Source organism: Setaria italica, chromosome IV, assembly GCF_000263155.2.
Source record: "Setaria italica strain Yugu1 chromosome IV, Setaria_italica_v2.0, whole genome shotgun sequence".
Classification (NCBI taxonomy): domain Eukaryota; kingdom Viridiplantae; phylum Streptophyta; class Magnoliopsida; order Poales; family Poaceae; genus Setaria; species Setaria italica.
The window spans coordinates 37,746,528-37,752,383 of NC_028453.1; positions in this window are offsets into that span (position 1 = coordinate 37,746,528).

A 5,856-nucleotide genomic window follows, 5' to 3' on the forward strand; every position below is an offset into this window, starting at 1 on the left:
TGCTTTTTAATTTATTTCAATTCCAAAAACCCTAAGGGCCCGTTTGTTTGCCAAGAATTGAATCTCATTCTAGGAATGAAATTCTAGTAATTAGATTCAATAGGAATTGAATTACTGAGAATCTGATTCATTTCAATTATCTTGTTTGGATGCACGTGGAAACTCATTCTTAGAATTAGATTCCAAATATTGTTTGGTTAATTAGAAATTCAAATGGAACTCCACAGTCCACACCATGACACCACAGTCCATAGCAACGAACCGAGGGAGATCTGGACCCAATTCTAGTCCTGCAACTAAACGGCCGAGTACAGCTAAAACTTTGAAACCACCATTGAAAATGCAGGAAAGAGCCAAAGACTACTCTTTCACAGTTTCAGCACCAAGGCATAATTTGAACCTAGACAGTGGAGGGTACATTAGAGATTACGAGAGACATATTATCTTAACAATGCAAGCAATACAGACATAGTATCTAAACTTTCATATAGTTGAAGCCACATATTATGATGAACTAGTTTCTTCACTTATTGAGCTGTTTTAGAAGCCACCTCTTCCTCATCTTCTCCGGAAGCGCCAACAAAGACTCGTACTTGTGTGCATCACCGGTCAGGATATCAAATAGGTCCAACAAAGTGTCTTCATCCAATCCTTGTACCTCATTCAGTGTGTTTAGAATTTCTTTTGATGTTGGGCCTTTAGGGGCTTCCTCCTTTAGTGCTTCAGCGAACTTGTCCAGTTTTTCAGCCATCATAGAGGTAAAAGAGTCGCCTGACCGTTGCCTCTTTAAACTTCCTGAAGTTGCCGATGATGTGAGCTCTTTGTTACTAAGATCTTCCTTACTCATGTCTTTTGAGCTCTCAGCTGCAGTCTTTGCCGCTTCACCGGTAGCATGATCTTTGCAAAACACCAAACTAATGGAATCCCAGTACAAGATAGTCTTGTGCCTGTACCCAATAGCTTCTTTGTTTTTCTACAGAAAATAAATGTTGTACTTGGTTAGAAAACAAGTGTATCACAAAAATTAAAGGACCAGCAGTAATGATACTATCAGGTAACAGAAACAACTTGTATTAGGAGGCCGGCATTACTAGTGAAGCAAATAAAGAATTATGCTGAATGCAAACAGCAATACTAACAAAATTAGGCTGACAGATACAAGCAAAACATGTACAGCTGAAACCTGAAGGTCACTTGTAAGCTACACACAGGCACGGGCGCACGGCCATACTTTCAAGTAGCAGCTATCTCTGTTCCATGCTGGTGCTGCGACCTCAAGCTGGGTGCACGTTGCAACACAATGGTCTACGAACAGACCTCTGTATGTGATGTCAACTTGAGCACAATCACATGTTCAGAGCAACACAGGCTGTATTGAACACAAGCAAAAAACTGTACATTTCTAGCCATATGCCTAAACAAATACCGGTAACAACATGTAGGTGCATTGCAAAGCTACCTGTAATGGGGTATTCATTCATAAATAAAGCAAACACTACACAACTACCTCTTCCTTTTCTACTACTACAAAGCAACTAGGAGAACACCAGTGGCACTGCAGTTAAATACCATGGCTGAAACATATGCTAGCTCATCAGGGGTGTTGGCAAGCAAAAAACACCACTCCAAAAACAGAGCCAAATCAAATAGACATGCATCAATTTCTTTAACACAATCAAATCACATAGCCCTGACTATTATGCACAACAAATCGATATCACAAACCCTGACTGCATCACCATTAGGCTGACAGTTGTATTTTATGAATTATCACAATTGTGTAAGCTGGTAGCTAGAGAATCACCATTCACTTCTAAAACATGCATACACTGTTCACATTTAAAGTTGGGGCTGGGTTAATGAATCATCATTGATACTTCGTAGCAACATAGCCATGAGTTACACAGGGTTTGTCAAACAGTAAACTCCATGACTAGAAAACTAGACAATAGAACAGTACTGCATACAACAATAAACAGTGGTCTGAGAGAACAGTACTACATATAACAATGTTATATAACAATAAACAGTAAACTCCATGACATTAAATAGTGGTATGAGAGAACACAACTTACAACTACATATAACAATAATAAATACGATTGAAACTTACCGCCACATATTCTTCCCATACAGAATCACTATCAACAAATATTTTATTTTTGTTCCAATCCCAACCAAATCCACTTGATTCCAGCATACCATTGATGATAGTGTAGTGTTTGTCAAAGGTCTTATTCCTCGTCATGATGTTGTCTTTTGAGATATCCACATTACACTTTTCTCGAACATTACTTGATAGCAGATTTCTTAGCATTTGTTTGCATGTAGCTACATCTCTCTCAGCGACTTCATCCGGATCAACGATATGTCTAGGTCTCTTACGCTGATACCATTGCACAATCATGCTCATGACAGCAGAAACAAATAAAGCAGCCACTCTTTTTCTCTTCTTCTTACGCATCTCTCTCATTTGCTCCATGCTTGTATTAACCAATTCTATGTTGTTATCAGGCATCTAAAGCACATATGCAAAAAGGAATGTTTTAATTTATCATAAAAAAGGTTCATAATTAACTAACTTAGCACCCAGCATTGGAAAAGAAATGAGGCCCATGTGCTGCAGTAACTAAAAATCAAGTAAAAAATATTCAAGTTTGTACTATGTTATGTTTGTACTTATTCAAGTTTCAGTATCTCAGTTTCAAATCAGGGGTTGCAGTCTAAGTCACTAATCAGATGTGTTTCGATTTGAAATAACAGTCCTGTATGCTCATCGATGTACTGTTAATTGCAAAACAGGGAGCAGAGGTTCAATTCAGTCTTGGTGGTGTATTCACAAATGACACATTTTTTTGCGAACCTTAAAGTCATATGTAACTCTTGAAATTTCACACAGTGGACAATTTCACTCCAGAATGAACAGCTTACTCATGTACTATCGTGTGCAATTTAGAAAGAATTTGCAAACTACTGAAATTATTTGCTAGGTCATGAACCTGCCCAACCATCTAGTTCACAAGTTTAATAATCCAATCGGTGGTCCCTCAGTCTAAGTGTTGATTCTAAGGAGATAACAATTTAGTGTAATAGTTGTTGTTAACATCCTTGTAAAAAATAGCGCTTATAGATGATTGGCATAAGAACCTTGGACAGTCAGCTGGGTCGTTATCCACTTCAGCATTAGTGGAGGCTTTGCAGTCTGCATACCACCTTAACCTGAGCCCTCAAAAAGAAAAGGTTCCCTCATTTTTAAGATGGTAGATGGTATTCCACCCATGACTTGTTGATTGATTGATTCAACACGGGCAGTTTAATGCAAGCCAGTCAATCATCATCATTCTACCATTTTGCTAGTCCACGTCCTTATTCTTGACAGCATGTGGTGTCCCTCAGATAGGATCTGAGCTGGACCAGTATTTGCTTCTGATGTTTCTGGATAAACCACCAGTCCGGTTACTATGGGCAAAACTGGTCCTTAAAACATCTGCATTACCTATTGTGCTAATTTACCTACAAATTGGTGCCCTTATGGGAACTCTATGGTTATGGATTTTTAAATTTTAAGTGTTGTTAAAAAGAAAAGGTACTACACATTTCTTTAAATAGAACAAGACAAAACACGTAACCATGCTAGTTTTAGCTGCTTCCAATCATTTCAACCATATAGTTAGCAATTCAAGAACTGACTAAACAAGTCACCAACACATCATCCTTTCAATAATTAAGAGTCCACACCCAATCTCTAAATCACAAGTGAATTACACCACAACATGCAATCACATACAAGTGAATTATACCACAACTGTGCATTATGCAGGACCAAGATGAAGACGCCATGTTACTTGCTGCACAGTTTTGCACCTACTCATTCTCATCCATGATCCTAGAGGAAAGCAGAAATGATGTTCCAGAATTATTTAACACAGCGTAGCAGCTGGCTATTCTAACACAGGAGGAGATCTAGTCATTCAACCACTATGGCTAATCACTTATTTAACCCTAAATTATCAAGATACTATTCGAAGCACAGGAGGAGATCTATAGAATTCAAAAGAGAACAAGGATCTGTCGAATTTTAGAGGAGAAGAGACGTTGCACGAACCCTAGATGTCGGCGAGGTAGATGGGGCGCCTGAGGAGGAGGGGGCAGCGGAGGAGGTAGATGTCGTCTTCTTCGCAGAGGAGGGGCGGCGGAGGAGGTAGATGTCGCCTTCTTCGCGGAGGAGGCGGCGACGGCGGAGGACGAGTCTTCGCGGTAGAGGAGAGGCTGGCGGAGGGGGCGCCGGAGGAGGAGGTGGCGGCGCGGGAGGCGGCGGCGCGGATTCAGGGGTGGCGGAGGAGGGGCTGGCGGAGGGGGCGCCGGAGGAGGAGGAGGCGGCGGCACGGGAGGTGGCGGCGCGGAGTCGGGGGCGGCGGCACAGGGGCGAGTCGGGAGGCGTCGGGGGTAGGCGAGTGGGGGTGAGGAGTTGGGGCCTCGAGGGGAATCGGTTTCCTCATATTTTGCTCGGAATGTGGGGAAGGAAAGATGGAATCATCAGGAATCACTGTTTCCAATTCCGGAGGGAACCAAACATGGTGACCTTGAAAACTAATTCCAATTCCTGCAGATTCCAATGAAACAAACAGGCCCTAAGTGTTTGTTGTTGATGTAATGCTGAATGCGGATTCTTCTTCAAAGGCTAGCGACTGAATGGAACTTACAACTTAGCAAATATTGTTTTGGTTCTGGAACACTAGGTGAATGGAACTGCAACTTAGCAAAGATTCCAACGAAAAGGAAGCAAGCAGAACTCCAATTCTAGTAGTCCTTAACTTAACAGAGCTCCTTTTCAGAATCGGAATTCCTTAACTCTTGTTTAAAAGTGCAATTCAGTAAATATTTCAATTAAATTGGAAACAAGCACAGTGCAGTGATGTACATACAGTGCAACTTACAAGATCCAGTAGGTACCTGTCAGTTAGCGACTGAAGTGGGCCAAATAATGTGGTTGGGATCAAGATGCCGGCCTGATAGCTAGCAAGTGAGGCCCATTTGCACAGCATGCTGAAAGGAAGAAATACATACAGTAAGTAAAAAAACAAGCTAATTGCTGGTAAGGTAATCTTCTACTCTTCATGATGAGCAATTTAAACATGGGTTATTAGCAAACCGGCCTGACTCAGCAGCATCAGAAAATGAAATGGATATCAGGAAATGTCACCTTCACGAAAAGGCCTTTCTGTCTCCTCTTTGCTTAGTCCACCTTCCTCTTTTTTGATGCATTAGATGGAAGAGACTCGCCGGTTCAGCGAAGTGTACGAACACCAACTGGGCCGTTATTGGGCGCAAAATTCAGCTAAGAGACGCACAAATCGATCCAGAACAGCCCAAACGTGCCTAGAAACGTTGTCGTCTCGTTTTTCCCCGGAGACACGCCGGCGACCGTGGAATCCAAGCAGACGTAAAAGCGTATCTGCGCGCCGCGGCGCCGGCTCACCCGGTCTCGTGCATCGCAACGCGTCGTCGCCTCGCTCGGGCATATACCCTCTGGGCGCAGCGTCTGCCCATGCCGTGCCGGGCCGAGCGGCACTGTGCCGTGGCGTACGCACCATGGCGTTGGGTCTCGGACAGAGACGGCCACAACGAGGCCGCACGCGGACACGTACGGCGACGTCTCTGGTGCGCGCCGAGAGACTTCGCGTCCGGCCTCGCCAGGCGCCGGCCACTCGCGCGGCTCCCGGCTTGCCCTGCCGGCGAGGGTTGGTTGGTTGGTTGTTGCTGCGTGCGTGGTGTCACTGCTGGTGTGCGGTCGCCACCGTGCCCGTGAGTGGGGAGGGCAATATCGTGAGCGGCGGATCCGGCCGCCGGGCACGT